At 37.2% G+C, this 20,049-nt stretch overlaps 2 long non-coding RNA genes across 2 annotated transcripts in view; one reads left to right on the plus strand and one right to left on the minus strand.

The window, feature by feature from the left end:
* Window positions 1-20,049, plus strand: part of LOC134296599 (uncharacterized) — a 443,110-nt gene that overhangs the window by 261,711 nt on the left and 161,350 nt on the right. The gene's annotated exons all lie outside the window — the stretch shown is intronic.
* Window positions 1-20,049, minus strand: part of LOC134295856 (uncharacterized) — a 37,814-nt gene that overhangs the window by 8,225 nt on the left and 9,540 nt on the right. The gene's annotated exons all lie outside the window — the stretch shown is intronic.

Consider the following 20,049-nt stretch of genomic DNA (forward strand, 5'->3'; position numbering starts at 1 on the left):
CAGTCCACAAGTTCAGTAGCTGTTATGATTGAGCCTCATGGCTCTGCTACTGGGAAGCGTGGGCGTAAGACTCCTCGAGAGTCAGATACTCTCGAGGAGCGAGAAAGAAAGAGGCTGCGAGATATCTTTGCAGAACCATCTGACGAGGATTCTTTTGAGGGGTTTACAGAGAGAATGGAGGAAGAGGTGGTGAGCTCGGAAGAGGATGAGATGGATTGGACTCGGGTAAGGGAGGAATTGGGTGCCACTGGCAATGATGGGATGGAAGAGGATTGGGGACCTTCAGGACTAGACCCATGGACAAGCTGGAGGGATGGGACGGGATCCACAGCTGGGGATGCTGTGGGGCGTACTCAGAGGTGTTCCAGCTCTGATGAGGAAAGTGATGAGGAAACGCCCGGGTTAAGGAGGGCAGCTGATAGTGATGAGGACTTGTAACTGGCATAAAATGGGGTTTGGGAGCAATTGCAAATTGCGTTGGGCAAGGTAATCTGGACGAACGCTTGGGATCTGTGTGGGACGTTTTCCTGAAGACGGGTGTGTTTCGTGTGCTGACTACGTAAATTGTTTTGGAATTTGGGTTCAGACGGCGGGAGGAATTGTGTGGGCTTTTGTTTGTGCAACCTCTGCTTAATCTCAATAGCTTTGACCTCCCGTCGTCTTCTTGACGGACGCCATCTGCTACTCTGGATTTACGGACTGAACTGACTACGGGCTCGGATTCTCCTACCTGGACTTGGTGAACTACAAACATCTGCTTCTGCCTTACGACCTTCGGAAAGAACTGGGACTACGCTACTGCTTCAATCCTCGGCTGTTGTGTTTGTATTGGAACCTTGCCTGCTGTGTGGAGGAGTAACTTCTAAGTTACTCAAAACATAGTGCTGGCAGCAGAGAAGCATCTGCTGCCAATTAGTTACATTCTTTTGAACTCTTTGTTCACCAGTTTCTGTTTTGTTTATTCTCAGGCTGAAGCAAGCTGTTTTGATTTTGTCCGGATTAAACTCCGGTTTAATCCGGTTTATCTTTTGAATGTTTTTCTTGCCCCTTTTTGCTTTTTAAGGCCAGTGTTGCCTAGCCCTTGTCTTTTACGGGCATTTTGAGTTCTGTAAATCCAATAAACTCTGTTATCTTTGATTCTGTGGCGTTCTGTCCTTGACAGTAGCTCAGCAATTTAACATGCTGCTCCACTGCATATCTGTTAATATTTATTATATAGCTTATAGGCTTTGTAAATATGTAGCAAAACAAAATGTAAACTTGATGCACAATAGAGTCCATTCAGAATATTTTTTGTAAAAAAACCTGGACAGCATTCTGTTCCTTTTCCCCATAATTTAGAAATAAAATTTGAAAACAAGTATGTAAACATTGCTTGATAAGAATGTAGTAAGGCTTTCATGAAGTCCTCAAGGTCATCACCTGAACATCTTCAATTTATTTTAGCCAAATCATCTTTGCCCAGTTATTTCTCTATGGGTGCATCTACATTGAAGAATTAATGGAGTTTGACTCCACGGTAACTGCCATGGCTCAATACTTTGGAATCATGAGAGTTGTAGTTTAACAAAGTATTTAACCTTCTATGTAGCTTGGTCTGTGCACAAGGAAGGAATAGATTGCAATGTGTTTGTGACTCCTTTGTTCAACATGAACTTCCACATTTAGATTTAACTATGATATACTACACAGATGCCATTGCTTTACTGTATAGGATTGAGCTATATTTCATTGCTTATAAGATTTAGTTGGTCTATGTTCTTTGAGTTGTTCTCATATATACATTTCTTATAATTAGCTATACTGTTCGGTATTAGCCTGCTTTGTATTATTATGAAGTTTGTATTACTTTATATCCTATTATCAGTCCTATTATATTGAGATGTTGGTTTTCCTGTGATATCTATATTTCTTTCTTTCTATCTATCATAATATTTGTTATCATATTCACTTTTTTGTTTGTTTCGACCCCCCTAGTACTGCTTCTTAGTTGATGTTTCTACAGGATTCAGATCAGCAGGATTCAGATCAGAAATAGAAGCAAGACACAGTTTCTCAGCCTTAGGGGAAGGCCATGGCAAATAAGCTTTGATTAATTCTTACTAAGAAAATACTACAAAGTCTCCAGAAGTCAGAATTTACTTTTTAAAATATAACTTTTATTGAAAGTTTTCTATGTGAATGTATTTTTTAAGAAGAAATGAAAAGAGCAGATTGGATAGTGTGGGAATGGCTTGGGGTAGGCATGTGGGATACTAAAAGCGTGTAAAAACTAGGATCATGGGGTGGGGGGGGAAGGAAGAGGAGGACAGGGGTAGGGGAGAAAGGTTTGTCTTCCAATCTTCCTCTTCGTGGTCAGTTCTTTCTCCTATCTTACTTATCTTTTCTTAATATGCTTCTCCTTTTCTCCTCTTTTAACTGTTTTCCTTATAATTATCTACCTAAATTATATTATCAACTTTCTTTCTATATTTATGTAATCTTTAAATAATTGCCATTCTGTTGTCCTCTTGGGTTTCCCTGGCATCATCGGCATTAATTGGGTCAATTTGTCGATGTCCATGATTTCAATTAACCATTGTTCTCTTGTTGGTAATTCTTTTGTTCTCCATTTTCTAGCATATACAATTCTTACCACTGTTGTCAGGTAGTTAAAGAGAATTTCTGTATTTGCATCAATATCAATATCCTTATCTGTTAATCTGAGCAAAAATACTTTGGTTTCATTTGTATCTTTAGTTTGAGGATCTTCTGAACATGTCAAAGTCAGAATTGACTTTTAAAAACAACAACAACACAGAGCCTGCTGCACAGGGAGCATAATTGTATCTTTAGAGGAACTGAAATAACCAAATGTAATATATAAAATATTTGTTAGAAAATACTAAATTTGATGTAAATTAAATGACAATCAAAAGGAATATAGAGTTAAATTGTCCTGTATGATCAACCAGCAGAAAATTACTTGAGTTTCAATATCTAAAATTACTTTAGATTTAAAACTCTTTTAGTTTCAGCAAAAAAATAATGTGTTGGGTGTATTGGACATCATTATGCCTAATTAGATACAAGTTGTTCACTTGATCTAAATATAGCTATTGGTGTAATCCAGAGAATGCCTTCCTGTGTCATAAGATATGGTTCTTTTTGGTTGGATCTATTACAATGTGTCAATTTTGTATTGCAAAAGTCTTTGATATTTGTAGACTCAAATGCTCTTTGTTTCTTTTTCCAAGATCAAAGTACATGCCTTTAGCAAAAGTAAGAGGTTGCTAGATATGACCACATTAACCATTGGTTAAATTTCACATATATTATTTAAAGAACATTTATGTCATAAAGTGTTGTTCAGTGGTCAAAAGATCTGATTGCTTTAGCTACTTATGAATGTATGTTTTATAATGTTAACTTCAAGAAAATTTGTTTTTGAAAATACAACCAGCTTAAATAATGTACACATTAATGCATAAGAGTACCTTCACATTCATATCCTATGAATCCTGTCCTTTTCTCTTCTCTTTTTCTGCCCACTTTCTTTGTAATCTGATTATTTACAATCCAATTAAAATTGGACAGAGTATATATATGATTAAAACATGAGATGACTGATTGCTTAAAACAAAAAGAGATAATGTTAAAACATAGCATTAAAATAGTTAAAAGCCTCTTTCTCAGCAAGGGATCCAATTTCCAAACTCCTGTGTAAATGAAAAGGCTTCTAGTCTGCTGGCAGCAAAACTCTCACAGGAGCGACCTAAAGGGCTTAAAAATGGCTCCTAAGGAAATGCTGTCTTAGATCCTCAGTAAAGATCCCTTACAAAATGGTTACAGCCCATGGAGAATAAGTCCTTAACTTAACCTAAACTGGATCATATAAGCCTTTAAAGATCATAACGAGGCTATAATTAATGTCCCAAAAATTATCCAGAAGCAGACTGGTGCTCACTGAAACTGGTGTGTCAATGGAATTGTATCAATACTCTGCATATGACATTTAGGACCAACTTCAGTGTCTGAACTCTTTTAAAGGCACCCTCCCAAAATACAATATAAATAGGGCACCTGTCACCATGACAGGAATGGACATCTCTAGGAAGGAGGACAAATGTCACATCAGACGTGCCTAGTGCAAAGCAGTCTCTGAAACACAGTTGAGACCCAAACATCCAACAGGGCCAAATCTAGGAGGACACCCAAACTTTGAATCTGAGTACAAGTGTACATTCATCCAGCACAGATTGGATTCATTTCTATTTGCCTTTACCCAACCCATTGCTTATAACATAAACAGATTTAGAAGTAGTATTTTCTTGAATTTATATAGAAAACAGAGTCCTATAGAAAACTGTGGCAGCCTCTCTAGGGCCCCTTCCACACGGCTGTATAAAATCCACAGTGTGGACTCAGATAATCCAGTTCATTGCAGATATTGTGGATTATCCGCCTTGATATTCTGGGTTATATGGTTGTATGGAAGGGCCCTTAGTTTGTATGTCTCTTCCTTTCAGTCGTTGTCATGTTGTCATTCTTTAATGAAACTGCAAATATTTACATGAAATCATTATTTTACTGATAATGAATCTATACAGGTACGTATGCATCTGAAAGTCCAAAGATGGGCAGATGATAAATCTGGATCTAGTCCTGAAAATGTAGCCTATTGTAAGAAAAACATCATCAAAGACTTCTTGTAGTTGTTTAAAATGACAATAGCAATCAACACTCCCCACCTACAGATAGTTGTCAAAATTAAGAAAATGAGGGGAAATAAGCCAAAGTAGAACTTCATGTGTTTAATTGTGTTTTGTAAAGTCTTAGCATACTAAATAAATTCCTGGTATCTGAATGGTTTATTTCTAATTAGGCATCTTTTGCACCTGGCTTCAACTAGTAGAATTCAGGGTTCTGAAGAGAAAACACTGCTGGTGTTTGCCCATCCCTCTTATTATTTCAAGGCTAACTCTTATTTTATATACAGCCTTAAATGCTGTTTTGCTTTGTCCTTTTTTGTCCAAGCTCTCAGGCTGCAATCCTAAACACTTACTATGGTGTAGCCCCTACTGATGTCTACAATACATTAACATGCATAGGCTAGCACTAATATCTTGGAATGAATATAGAAATTGCACCCCCCCCCCCAAGAAAGAAAGAAAGAAAGAAAGAAAGAAAGAAAGAAAGAAAGAAAGAAAGAAAGAAAGAAAGAAAGAAAATAAGAAGTGACCTTTCAGGCATGAAACAAGATAGCACTTGTGATGGTTCATCTAAGATTTTGTCATGAAATACTTTCCCCCATATTGCTCACTTTGTCTTGGGAATGAGGTACCATAATTTTTATTCCTAATATGCTGTTTTACTATCTTGACCTTTCCATATTTTATACTTTGATTGGCAAACATATCATCCCCATTTCTCATTGACTCGGTGAGCAGTAGAGAGATAGGGATGAAACGGACAACATTCCAAAAAAGTGATTGTCAAAAGGTCACACTTGAGAAAAATCTGCCAGTATTACTGCTTAAATATATGAGTGAACAATCCAAAATGTAGCAATTAATTCTAATGAAAACAATTGTCTATTTAGGGGAAAAATTATTAACCTCTTGTGGGCCATTTTAAACAAGAAAAGACTGCACAGAGATACCTCAGTGACCAAAACAGATCTTGGTGGCTAACAGAAGGTTTGAAAAATCTTCTGGTTTTGCTTACAGGATCTGGAGTGGAAAACTTCAAGTCTTAAGGGCAAATCTCATGCTTTTAGGACCCAATCCAATCCTCTGGAACCCACCAAAACATGACATCATGATTTAATTGTGTATTTATATATGTTTGTCCTGATGAGCATAAGGAAACATGTCCCATTGCCATGACACAGTGATATATATATGTGTGTGTGTGTGTGCACGTGTGCTCATATATGCTGATGAGCATCAAGAAAAGGGGATGACACCACTGACTGGTGTGGACAGGGAACCAGTTTGCATTGGAGATAGCCAAGCTGTTCACACTCTGCCCAAAGCTAAGGGCTGCTCTAGAGTTCATGAAAAATCTAGAACAGTGGTTATCAACCTGTGGGTCTCCAGGTGTTTTGGTCTACACCTCCCAGAAATCCCAGCCAGTTTACCAGCTGTTAGGATTGCTGGGAGTTGGAGGCCAAAACATCTGGGAACCCACAGGTTGAGAACCCCTGATCTAGAGCACCATCTGACTTTCCTTAGTGTGGGGCTAAACTGGCTAAACCCAGTTTACTCTACGTTAAAGAGTTGAAATTTTAAGTTGTCACTATAATCCATAAGGCCTTCTCCCCCTTGTTCTTCATGACAATTTCCAGTCCAGCTGGCTCAGAGCTGTCTGAAGCAGATAGGTCTTTCCACTCAATCTCTTCTAGCTATGGGAGATGATAGAGCCCATGCACTAATCAAAGAATTTTTGATATAGGAAGGCAAACAGAGCTCAGGAAGGCACCTAAATTTTCTAGCACCAGAATATTTAAGATGGCAAGTAATTACAGCACCTTGCTTTTACTTACTTCCTGAGAAGATTGTTCACTTTGGGCAGATGCAATTCTCTTCCTTCCAAAGTGTCCGAGAGCAAATATAAGAAAATAATTATAATAATAACTTTATTCTTATACCCCGCACCATCTCCCCGAAGGGACTTGGGGCGGCTTACATGGGGCCATGCCCGGACACAACAGTATAAAAGCAAAAGCAAAACAATAAAACAAATCAATCAACAATAAAACATCAACATTGATAAAAACAGTCATAAAAGGTCAACATACAAAATAAAATGTTAAAATCATGAGTTGAATTCAAAGATCTGGGCCAAGGTGCAAAATATGTCAAAGTCCAAAATTCCATGTGAAAGGAGGCGTTGCCCCTGGCCACTTGCTGAAATAGATTCCCTAAAGCAGGGATTCTCAAATGTGCTCTGTGAAGCCCTTGGGGCTCCTTGAAGCATATTGAGGGGCTCTGTGGTTCCCTCCTTCCCCCTCTTCCCCCTCCCCTTCCAAGCTTTCTCTCCTTTTTCCTCCCCCCCCCCCCCCGCTTTCCTCACCTCCAAAAGTCTTTGCCCAACTTCCTCACCCAAAAGTCATTTTTCCTTGCTTCCTTGTCCCCAAAAGCTTTTCTCCCTTGGCCCCATCATCCCCAAAAGCCTCTCCCCCCACCTTCCACACTGATCAGATCATTTCCCCTTCACCGTGCTTGCTTCCAAAATCCTATTTTCCTCTCATTTGTCAGGGGGTGCTTTGATCGTGTTTTTCCTACATGGCAGAAGGGAGTTAAACTGGATGGACCCTGGGATTTCTGTCATTATTCTTATTCTTATTATTATTACAAAGACTGGGTGGCCATCTGATTGATTGTGCTTTACTTTCATAGCAGAAAGAGACTGGATAGCCCCTGGGATTGCTGCTATTATAATACAATATATGATATATAAACATTCCATAGGGTTCCGTGGTTGAAAAAGTTTGAGAACTCCTGCACTAGAGCATATGTTTTTTAGGAATCCTATCTATGAAAAGCCCCATAAATGCTGGCAGCCCTGTCTAGCTCGAACTTTAAAGATATATTGGATTATATGTTAATGGGCAGTGACCTCAGGATTACAAGATTGATGGTCCACTTCTGTGCATCAATGAATAAAAATAAAAAGTGACATCCAGCGGTGAAATACTATGGGATGAGATGTCTTTAACATGATATAATTTTGAAATCCACATTATCTTTTTGAAACCTATAGTCAGAGTAGGGTTTTATAAGTATCTTTTAAATGGTGTTATATTTTAATTTATATCCTAACTTAATGTAAACACTGTACTGATGTGGATGGATGATTGTAAGGTGACTATAAATAAACATTTGGTTTGGAATGGATTTTCCTGAACATCATGTAGACATCCAGTAGTGACTTCTGTGTCACTTCAGTTGTTTTGGCTGGTATAGACAAGCCCTAAGAAACATATTCTTGTTTGGAGCTCTGCAGCCCAGGAATTAATTTAAGGATTTCAGAGGATGCCTTCACCAACTCTTTCAGTCTTTCCCTGCCCTCTTGTGCTATATAGTTCTAGTTAGCTCACATTTAGGTGTTACAGTAGGCTTGCACACAAACTTTTTATAATTATTATAGAGTTGGAGGGTGATGGTCGAGAATAGTAGTCCCCAAACTAAGGCCTGCTGGCTGGATGCAACCCTCCAAAATCATTAACCCAACCCCCACCTAAAACATTAGTCTTAGAGTCATCCTAAGCCTGAAATGACTTGAAGGTACACAATAGCAACAATCCTAATTAATTTGACCAGCAAGTCCACACTTTCCATTGAAATACTTGTACATTTATGTTGGTTAAAATTGTTCTTCATTTTAAATGTTGTATTGTTCTTTCAACTTTTTTGCACTACAAATAAGATATATACAGTGTGCCTAGGAATCCATCATGCTTTTTCAAACTATAGTCTGCCCACCAAAACAGTCTAATGGACTGTGAACTGGCCCTCTGTTTAAAAAGTTTGAGGACACCTGGTCTAGAAAGTAGGAAAATAAGAAGGTCTCTTCCCTTCCTTTTCCTTCTGAGTTCTTTACACTTGGGAATTCTGCAGACCATAGGTCTGAAGCAAAGTCAACTTGGATAAACTGTCACACAAAGCTAACCTGCTGACGTGGGCTAGGAGACCAGGCACAGCAGAAACTAGTAGCATAAAATCCATTAGGCACATGCATGTCCCACTGTCGGTCTCACTTATTCTTTGGTAGTTTGACTACAGTGCAGTTTAAGATATTTTAATGTATGCCATTTCTCCCATGACTCATAGCTTACATTTAAGGAAGCAAGTACTCAACATGGTTGTTTTTTTCAGACCAGAAAGCATGAAAGGAAGCAGGACAGCTCCAATTGGGCAACGGAAATCAAGATGCAAAACATACGCAATCCTTTTAAGCTTGGCACTGAAGTTAATGCTTCCCTCGGGCAGTTTTGCTTCATGGGACCAGCAATTACATTGATGGTAAGACAAGCAAACTGCCTGACCTTGACAGCATTATGAGGACAATTCTTCCTCCTCTCCCCTTCTTTCAAACAGTAAGCAATTCTTGGAACACAATATTTTGTCATTGTGTTAAACAAACAGATTTACTGGAGCAATAAAATCAGCCTCTTCAACTCCTCATTTTCAATATGAATGAACCCTTGCTTCAGATTGTAGTAGCCTAGGGTGTTTATAAAGCATTGCAGTTCCTCCTTCTTGACCCCTAGTTCATGTTAATGCACTGTCCATAAATAAAATACTAGGCACATATCAAGTGAGGTGGCTTTAAAAATCATTATCATTGTCCTTGAAATAGTTCCTTACATAGTGTTTGGATAATCATTACCATTGTCCTTGAAATAATTCCTTATATACTGTTTGGATAATCTGTGATCTTCACCTCTGGTTGGTTGAATTCACCAAAGTCTTTGGGATATCTTAAGGTGCAATCCAACCATCCCTTGAACTTTTGATAGCTGTGATAGTTCAAATGGTTTTCATTTAAATTTGCAATGAATTCTAGTATAGGGGGATAAATATAATAGGTGCCATGTTATAATTTAATATTGCACAACATTTCTCTCTTTGAGAGTTAAATACAGTAAAAAAAAATTGCTAATCCAAATTTTGAAGTTCTCTGCTCATGAACAAGTATTGCCATCTATAACCATGAACAATGACAACACCCATAAATCTGTACAACTTTTATGAAATACATGTGGCAGATCCTTGCCTCAAAGAGCCTGCCATTGAAAATTCAATTCAGGAGGGACCATTCAGAAGAAGAGGCAATTATTTTAATTTATTCATTTATCAATTTATATATTTATTCAGTGCCACACTTATAATAAGGGAATTACATGGGAATTTGTCCATATTTCCTTTCTTGAATAAATTATTGTCTTAATGTTATTATGATTATTTTCTTGGTGGTTTTTTGCCATCATGGAGACAGCTACCTCCTTTCTCCTACAAAAGGACCTGCCTTGGAAATGGCATGATATCATGGTCTTGCATCATTGGCATTGGACTGCTCCACAACAAACATGACCCTACTTGGCCTCCTCTTCTACCACACTTAATTGGGGTGGTGATACAAGTCTTTGCAGTATTAGCAAAGCCAGGCAGCTTGGCACTGAAATTAATACTGCCCTTGGAAGCATTACCAACAGTCAGACCAATCCAATGATGCCTCTATGTATCTAGATTTATATTACTAAATCCTCAATGATAAGGCAGTGTATAACCATCTATGATCCCGGGATGCCCATAGAAAATATTTGCTGTCATCCCTTGAGTGTGGAGACAAATAATGGATGAAAAGTTGAAATCTGGACTTCCTTCCGATCTTCAGCTTTAAAACCTTGATATCAGAGTTCTTGCTTGGGAGTTGAAGGGAAGAACAAGTGATATGATCTGGATGGAATAGTGAAAGTTCATCACACTTCCAATTAAACCTCCAGCACAGAGAACTGTTTAAGCTAACTATGGCCTAAATGATTCCTTCTCCATTGCTCAGAACAGTGGAGAAATGGAAACGAGAGAACAAGGAAAAGAGAGAATGCTGCTAGTTCTCCCTCCCTCCCTACATGGCCCCAGCAGGGCTTTGGAAATGTCTTTGCAGAGAGCTGTGATTTAACTTTAGAATTATCCCATTAAATAAATAGTCTGACAATTTTTATTAATACAATACAGATCTCTCTTCCCACCCCACCATGCAATCAGAGCAAAATATCCATTAGTGGCAGGAGGAAGCAAGACAGACAGAGAGAGAGAATCTATAAGACAAAGCAATCCACCTATGAAAGAATCCACAATTAAAATAAATGCATGGATTGAGAAGTGGGAGGCTTATAATGCAATACCATATAAACCAAGAGAGCAATTTAATAGTCAATACTTTGCTTAATAGGAATGTATTTCAGGCAAGCATGATAGAAGTGAGGGAGGAACATAACCCCAGTCTAAACTTCATGAATCATTTGCAGCAAAACATTGATAGGAAAGGGAATAAAGTTACAGAAACTACCGAGTATCACTATCTCAACATAATTGTAGTGAAAGAGATAGCTTCTTCTGATAGAAGATAATGTTAAGTATAGAAAAACTCATGTGTAAAACCTCTGATTTTATATTTAGGGATAGTTCTTTGTCATTAAAGAGGAATATCTTTTAAAGGAGAAATGTAGCAGTATATTAGCAGTTTTATGAATTCTTAACCTGGATATCTGGATCTTATTATTTCTATGTATTAATTCACCATCCTTTATACTATTAAAAGGACAAAATCATTATAATATAATTTTGACAGCACTACATATACATTCATGTGGGAATAAATGCTATTTCAAGCATGAAAGAGGCCAAAAACGTCCAGAAATAGGCTTTAAATGGCAAACCATAGCCCCAGGATTCTTGGGGGCACTATTTGACAATTTTGACTCCTTGTTTCCCTTGCCCTCTTGTGTTCTAGAGGTAGGTGAAAATGGCAAGTCAATACAGATTTTTTTTAAAAAAAAAAGAAAGAAAGAAAAGGAAATAGTATTCAGCTATAGATCCTATACTTAATAGGGAATATCAAGAGAACCTTTGTCTTTCCTGGCTCATTAAGTGTCCATAAAGGCAACTTATTGACATTTTGACAGATGAAAGTCAGGGCACATTTGGCTAAGCAACATCAGATTGTGTTCAAAATGGCAAAATTAATTAATGAGAGGAACATACCAGCTCGGGAAAGGGCCAGTAGAGCCTGACCCTACTGGGAAAGCCAAAATTTTGCCCCACTACTTTCCTCTCCTGTGTGCTGTTTTAACTGAAAACAAACTACTACAGCACTTTGTATGTATTTTTCAGGAATTGAAATAATCTAAGGACAAAGGGAGGTGGAGAGGAGGAGAGAGAAACTAGGACATTGTAAAAGGAACTAAAAAAGTGTGATGACAAAAATGTAATTAATATTGTCTCTGCTAAATTGGGTCAGTTGGAGGATATGAGGTATATGCATTTCTCTCCAAAACTAAAAATTAAAATGACCATATCTTTTGAAAAAGTTTATACAGACTTAAATTTGCAATTACCTAAAGAATGGCCAAATGCATTCTTGAGAAGTTTCTGAGAACAAACATCCAGTTCTAGGGGATTAGCAGAGGAATCCAGTGGGAGCAGATAGAGGCTCAAAATTAGGATGCAGTCTTTCAGATCCTTGTATATTTTGGATTATTCCCATGGTTCAGTCAAAGGCAGCCCTATTACTGGGGAGAGTGAAGAGATATCTCCTAGTTACTTCTTCCTATGTTCCTCTTGTTGATTGACCAAACTATCTGTGTTTTATAATTATTATCATGACCCAAATGGTCCTACTGCCATGAGTTATGTTGGAAGATGTTAATCTAGAGCTTTTTTTTACAAATGCCAAACTAACTTCTGTACATGGAATGAAGAAGGACTTCTACCTGTTCTTTCACCCAACAAACAAAAATATTTCGTGGTCAGCCTTCTATGCAGTCAATTGATCGCATCTCCTTCAGTATGATGTGAAACATTATATGAAATATTTTCTAACTGATAGGTTGGAAACATGATTCTAGTTTCCATTTTCCAACATTTTATTGAGGGCCTCAAGAGGGATAACATCCTTTTCTAACCAGCAATGAAATGTAGAAAAGTAGAGAATGGAACCATGTCTATTGAGGAGAGCCATGACTGGATTCAAGTGCATGTATGATTACTGTTCAAACACCAAGCTGTCTGAATCATACATAGATGTTTGACTGTCTGGGAAAATCAACTCAGGACATAGCATGGGGTGTGGGAAAACCATCTTAAAAGGATTACAGAAAGCAATAATAGATCTTTGGAATGATAGTAGCTCTTGAAAGGGAATGGAAAATTAGCTGATTCTGGTAATCAGTCACTTGAGAAGGCTGCTTCACTTTGCCTAATGAGAAGGTTGATCTTGCTTATCAGAATTTCTGTTCACTCATTCAAGCTTTGTAAGTATACAGCTGGTGTGCTTACAGAGGCCTCTGCACACTTCACACTGCAAGATTTATCCAAGATTTAAAAGACAACTGCAAATAGTTGGATAATAGAAGATTTGAATATGTATAGCACACTTTAAGCTTACACATGAGCAAGTAAATAGCAGTGTAGGGGTAGTAATGTGATATAAAGTTATGATGGAAAAATCACTATTTCAATCAATTTCAGAAGTATTCAGCGTCGCGTTCATTCTATGCAATTTACAAATTTGTCTGCAATTAAACACACATACATAAATTCATATAGATAGTATATCCACTATTCTGTAACAATTTGTTTACAAATTTTCTCAAATACACTTTGTGGTCCCTAACTTATATGCTTGCTCATTCATTTTTGAGCCTCTGCCATTTCATTCTACAAAGTCATTATGCACAATGTGCAGATCATCTTTCAGAAGAAACAACACCATCTGAAACAATACCTGTCCTTGTAAATTTATTTGGTTTTGTTTGTTTAGATTACTGTTTGTAATGCAGCAAACAAGCACTTATAATTCTCTCCCACCCTCTATTTTTTCCTAATTAAGACTGGAAAGCAAATTGGGTTAGTAAAATCTTATTAGTATGAAGCAATCAAAATGTGTTTCATTCCTACAAGCTTGATGCAGTTCCACTGGGATTTTGAACTCTGAATCCCATTCTGTTGTTAAGAACAAGAAATATAGAAATCCATATGTTATATGGCTGCTAGGTACACTTTGGAAAATGTAATTACTGGCACCATCCATTTTATTTTATGGTATTGAGTTTAAAGAAGCTAGAAAGATAAGATTAGATATTTACTCAGATATAGCTTGGATAAGATGAAAAGCATGTAGCTCTAATTATCCACTACAGGCTTAAACTAAGAGCCTGATTTTTGCTGAGTTCTTGATCTCTCTACAAATCCACATAATAAATCTTCTAGCTGGATATATCCAAATTGATCAGTTTGATTCAAGTCTTTAAAAAATCAATGGTGTCTTTGAATTTCATAATGCCAGGTTATCTTACTGTGCAAAGACTTACTGCTTATTCTGATGCTTTTCCAAACAGCCAGAACAAACATAGGAAAACTGGACATTCTTACATTTCTTTTGTTTTTTGTCCCTTGTACTTTATTCAAGCAAAAGGCAGTTTTCTACTGACAACCAAAGAACACACTGGGCCTGACCCTATTGTTTAGTCACAGTTACAGCCCACTCATTCAATACATTGTTGAGTAATGAATCAAGACAGACATAATTCACTTTTATTTAATTATTTCACTTTAGATGGGATTAACTGTAGGACTCAGGTCTTTGAATTGATTCATTATTAGTTAAGTCACTAACTTGTACTGTCTGCTCTGAATGCAAGAGCTATCTTGTGGAGCACGGCTTCTTAAACTTTTCCATTCACAACCCTTTGATCCAAGAAATATTTATTGTAGGTATATAAAAAGGGAATAAAAACCAAACATTTACTGATAACAAACCAGCATTTGCAAGGCTTGCCAATATGCTGATTTTCCTTTTTATGAAATACAGCTGAAGTGTCTTCCACAGAGTCTACTATAAACACTTCATAACAGATTCAATGACATTTAGAAAACTGTTACTGTTGCCAGATTTTTTGGCACCCTAACGTAGAGCTAAGGGGACTCCATCTGGGGTCAAGGCCCACTGTTTAAGAAATAGTGCTGTAGAGGACTCTTCCACCATTTGAAACAGTAACAATATTTTACACTTTTAAAGTACTGAACATTTGCCATGCATCAAGTGGCAACAATGTCAATTTAACCCTTTTAAGTTTCTGAGTGCCACAAAATGTAAAGATGTCAAAAGAGTGAGGGGTTTCTACTTTGCCTTGTATATCCAGGTCTTTTGGGAGACATCTACTTCACTCAATCAAAACTAAGGTGACTATTACAAAGAGGATTTTTTTTTCATCATCCCCAGATTGTGGAATGACCTACCAAAAGTGATTCATTAACTTAAGATGCTGTTCGAGTTTAAATCAGCATTAAAGACCAGTCTCTTCTGGTAGATCTATCCAGATTATATTTTGATTATAGTTTTTAAAATATTTGTGGATTTTAATATGTATCAGTTTCATATGTGCTTTTAAATTATGTTACATGTTGTGTTATCTGTTGTTGTTCCCTGCCTCAATTAATAGTGAGAGATGGGTATGGAATAATATTCACAGATAGATCACATAGCCCTTGACACTTGAAAAGTGTCAAACGTGTGATGCAATACAAAAGCCAGCATAGTGATCTTGTTTGCTGCGTATTCATCTTGTTGTGTATATGCATTGTATATCTACATTAATTGAAGGAACGTTTTTGGAAAAAGTAGATTTAGCTGAAAATTGCCTATAACAATGCAATGCTGTGTAAAGACAAATGCATACAAATGCATACATTTTTGTGAGGCTTTAGAATAAATACATTGTAAACTGTATAGATAAGCAAAATAAATCTTTAAACTGATTGATAAGAACCTGAAGAGCAGGAAAAATAGAAATGATCAGAACTTGAAATTGACTTATTCATTACTTCTAGTATGGGGCAGCTTCTTATATTAGGAATATCATGTACAGTTGGAATCAGGGTTTTAATCCATAACTTCTGTTCAATATTACACCATTTGAAATCAATGCGGTGACATGTCATGACTGAAGTGATGGAAATGTGGACAAGGAGTTACCTGTAATATGATCAGGAGCTGTTGCCTGTGATACTGGCCTTTGGAAATGATCTGAGAAGTGTTGACAGCCATCTTCCCACAGGACTGGATGGTTAAAAACATCCCGTTTTCTCTCTCTTGTTTTCTGGAACTAATTCCCCCATCGCCATTGATTTTTCTCTTCAGAATAATCATGCATATTGCATACCTGGTCCTGAGCAGAATACCAAGCCTGTAATTCAATTGCAAGCTTTTGCTTCCTCTTTATAAATCACTTGAAGTCTGCTCTTATGTCAGCAGAACTCTTCAATTGAATTATGTTCTTCTACTCAATCAAGGATCATCTATATCATATTATAAAGCCGCAGAGCTCACTTTGGAGTACAGTTCTGCTCATATCTCAGTAATCGGAAGTCACATCAGGTCAGCAATCAGCAACAATGCCATCCCTAACAGTACCAAGCTATGAACTGACTGGATGTTTTTGATAACCGCTCTTCATGACTGATTCAGTGAAGAATTTCTGTATATTTAGTACTCAATATGTTTTTGTTACTGTATATTCTGGTCTCTGAACAATTCAAATGTTCACGTACAGCTCTACTATGACAAAAAAGACTAGAAATTCTCAAATTAGTAAGATGAAATAAAAAAAATGAATTTATACAAAGCCATATCATAAAGCCATACAGGGACAGCCAAATGGTATTCATCAAGAGCAAAGTGTAGCATATGAAATCACTGCATGATTTTAGGAAAATAAGAAATTGTGTATAAGTATGATCTCAATAATGAAACAGGGACTTAAAAACAAACAAACTGGTATCATGATTGCGTACCACTCACAATTTTTGTCAGTTATATCATCAAAGCAATTTATCATATATTTTTACCATCACTTTAAAACTCATTTATTTTTTAAATTTGCATCTCTAGATTTTAACTATCTATATATTATTCTACATAACAGATTTTTTAACCATAACAACCTCCCCTCCCCAATAAAGACATATGCACACTCATCCAATGTTAGTGGGCAGTGAATGCTACAGTTTAATTGCTCAGTTTCCAGCAGTTTGGATGTTATTATATGTCATTATAGCTGATTTCAACATCAGCTTGGAAACTATAGTGCTATGCAAACTACTGGAACACTGAAGTGTGGTGTCAGGATGTGGCCGTACCAGCTATTTCCAACAAGCTGCTCAGTCCACCCCATGCCAGTTTAATTGGAATGGGAGTAGAGAACTGGTTAATGATAACAGCCATTTGGACTGAGGAGGGAACCTGGGAATTGTAGCTTGTTCTTTGGGAATGGAATGTAACCCTTAGAAGTAGATAGTAGGAGGGGGGCAGGGGTTAGCTACATGATATACTATCATTTTGGTGGGAATTAGTCAGAACTAGCTTTCTATTCTACTTGGCAAGAAGGAAAAATAAAGCTGTTTCCAAGGATCCATCTTTGTGAGCTTGCTTTTGTTTCTGAGATCTTCCAATGCTTGACATGTGGACCATAAAACTAACTGGTCACTATGGATAAATGGATGTGTCAGTTATACTTTCTTCCACTGTGCTGTTTAAATTTCACATTTTTCCCATCGAATCACAGGGTTGTTGTGTGTTTTTCAGGCTGTATGGTCAAGTTCCAGACGTATTCTCTCCTGACGTTTCGCCCACATCTATGGCAGGCATCCTCAGTGTGAGGTATAGTCACAACCTCTGAGAATGCCTGAGGATGCCTGCCATAGATGTGGGCGAAACGTCAGGAGAGAATACTTCTGGAACATGGCCATACAGACCGAAAAACACACAACAACCCTGTTTTCCCCATTATTTTAAAAAATGCCAATTCTATTAAATCCTTGTTAAAAATAAATCAAGGGAATTTTCCAACCCTCTCCTATGGTGAAATACAATAAATCAACCTACTCCGGAATTGAGAAGACATTCAAGGTGGAAACCTATCAGAAGAAAAAGATGGTAACCCTAATTTATCAATACAAATACATCTGAAAATTCATGGATTAGATGTGGTCTTACAGATTCCTAATTCTTTTATGAAAACACTGGGACATTTTTTTCAGTGTGCAACATCTGCATTCAATTCAAAGTCATGGAAGAAGAGTTGCTCTTGCACCTATGAAGATGCACTTTTGGCTAATGTGTATTAGCTTCTTGTTGAAATCAGCAGTAGTACCTCTTCAATTATGCATTGAAGTTGCACATTTGCTTATACAAATGCTTCCTTTTTTGGTTGTTCAATTTATTCAGTTGAGCAATTTTGCGATTCAATCCATGACTCAGGTAGCATAGTCAATACTTTACTCCATAGGTGGAGAATAGGTAAAGGTAAAGGTTTCCCCTGACGTTAAGTCCAGTCATGTCTGACTCTGGGGGTTGGAGCTCATCTCTATTTCTAAGCTGAAGAGCTGGCGTTGTCCGTAGACACCTCCAAGGTCATGTGGCCGGCATGACTGCATGGAGCGCCGTTAGGTGGAGATACAAGCTGTGAAACCCTGTCATAAGATCTTTGCTGTCTTGTGCTCAGATGGACAAATTTGTCGATTTTGCTATCTCACACATTCAGAAAGCTTAAATCTTACATTCTTTGTAAATTTTGAACATTGTAATAAAAAACCAACCAAAATTCTTAACAATTTTGGGCAGCTTTGATCAAAAATACAAACCAAGAATATCATCCAGCTTAAGTAGCCACCATTTCCCCACTCTTTCTCTCCCTCCCCATGTTCTCCACACTCCAAAACATACTTATCCTAAATGGAATTCCAATAAGCATGTAAAGTTATCACTCCACATCAGAATGCTGACTGCCAAAGCTCCCCATTGAGTGGCTGCTCAAAGGCAAGTTAGCTTATATGTCAATTTCCAGAGCAAAATGAAATTCACTTGAGGGAAAAAAGTTTGCAGCTGGAGGGAGAGAAACACCACCTCTTTAATGGTGAGCCATTATATTTTAATAGGAAAGTTGTGAAACACTTGTAGGCTGCCTCTCCCTATAATTGAAATTTCTAGTACTGGGTAAAGGAGGAGTGCTCTATGGAACCACTCCTGTATCAGTTTTAGAGTTGGTATTAAACAAATAATAACTATTGAAATGCTCACCACATCTTTAAATCACATTCAGGTGGACATGTAACAGGTCATGAGCCATTTCCCCCATTTTAATGGTTAATGATGGATGCAGCTAAAGGGAGTGAACAGAGCACTCTCGTTATGCAAAATCAATTCCCATGCAATCCTATGGAAAGCAATTCACTCTGTGATAGAGCTTACACAGGGAAAGTTCCCTGGGGGTTGTGTCCTTTCTCTATTTGTGCTGATCAGAATTCTTTTCATTGCTCTAATGCTGTCTGTCTACCTGCCACTGGAGTTGTTATTTATTGATTATGCTGACACCAGCAATAAAGAGAGAATCGTTTTCCATCTCAGATGAGGATGTGTTTCATGATTCATCATATGCAATCTGATTGCAAATTATTCCTCTTTGCATTCTCTAACAAAAGCAAATACATAATACAGCTAGTCAACTGATAACATCCACAAAGGTCTCATTTTCACTTGTTCTCCTCTCTCATACACATTGATTTAGAACTTTTTATGTTTAAGCTTTTATCTTACTGTGTGGATTTTGATTTTTCAAATCTATTTAAACATAAAGTGCCTCAGGGTCAGGAAAGGTCAAATATACATTTTAAAATAAACAAGCAAAATCCTTGCCTGCTTTTATATAGAATCATGTTTCTCTCATACAATTCTGCACCTATGATTCTACCTCTTTTTTCCTAATACCAATAGTTGTTATTAGAAAAAAAATGAACTTTATTATCATTACACAACAGGTACATGAACTAAACAAAATCCATATACAGTAGAGTCTCACTTATCCAACACTCGCTTATCCAACGTTCTGGATTATCCAACGCATTTTTGTAGTCAATGTTTTCAATATATCGTGATATTTTGGTGCTAAATTCATAAATACAGTAATTACTACATAGCATTACTGCTTATTGAACTACTTTTTCTGCCAAATTTGTTGTCTAACATGATGTTTTGGTGCTTCATTTGTAAATCATAACCTAATTTGGTGTTCAATAGGCTTCTTCTTAATCTTTCCTTATTATCCAACATATTCGCTTATCCAACATTCTGCCGGCCTGTTTATGTTGGATAAGTGAGACTCTACTGTAATTAGAACACTACTTCATGATCAGAAGGGGGTTGGATTTTGATTCCAAATGTTGGGATACCTGTATTTGCATATGCATACATAATAAAATACCTTAAAGATGAAAACCAACATAC

This window comes from Anolis carolinensis, chromosome 2, assembly GCF_035594765.1.
Source record: "Anolis carolinensis isolate JA03-04 chromosome 2, rAnoCar3.1.pri, whole genome shotgun sequence".
NCBI lineage: Eukaryota > Metazoa > Chordata > Lepidosauria > Squamata > Dactyloidae > Anolis > Anolis carolinensis.